Genomic DNA, 742 nt, shown 5'->3' with positions numbered 1-742 from the left:
ACCTCTCCAAAAAAAAAAAAAAAAAGATTCTCTGCAAGGATGACCCACATGGGAGGGTTTCAGGTTTGTGCCCAGAGGCTTTCTCGAGTATGCTGGATGCAGGTCCAGGGCGGTTTGGCGCTGGTGGATCATGGTGTTGGAACCCTGTTGGGCATGCCTCTTTCTTTCTCATTTATAGACATATAAATGAGTAAAGAGACCAGAAATAAATCCACACACCTATGGTCAACTGATTTTAGACAAGGATGCCAAAAATATACAATGGGGAAAGGACAGTCTGTTTAATAAGTGATGTTGGGAAAACTGTATATCCCCATGCAGAAAAATAAAAGTGGACTCTTACATTGCACCACACACAAAAATCTCCTATTGTATTAAGAAATTAAATATAATATCTTAAACTTTAAAATTCCTAGAAGAAAACAGAGGAGAAAAGTTTCTTCACATTAGTCTTGGTGATGAATTTTTGGCTATGACACCAAAAGCACAGGAGACAAAAGAGAATCAATGGAGTAAAAAGGCCACATACAGAACAAGAAAAGATATTTGCAAACCATGTACTGATAAGAGGTTAACATATAAAATTTATATCTAAAATATATAAAGAAACAGCAAAAAAGACAACCCAACTAAAAATAGGCAAAAGGGCCCAGCTGCAGTGTTTCACAGATGATACCAGTGCTTGGGAGGCTGGAAGCCATAAGGGAGATGCAGATTACACATACTCTCTCATGCTCTTTCT

This window comes from Tupaia chinensis, unplaced genomic scaffold (assembly GCF_000334495.1).
Source record: "Tupaia chinensis unplaced genomic scaffold, TupChi_1.0 Scaffold000600_1, whole genome shotgun sequence".
NCBI lineage: Eukaryota > Metazoa > Chordata > Mammalia > Scandentia > Tupaiidae > Tupaia > Tupaia belangeri.
This window is presented reverse-complemented; position numbering follows the sequence as displayed.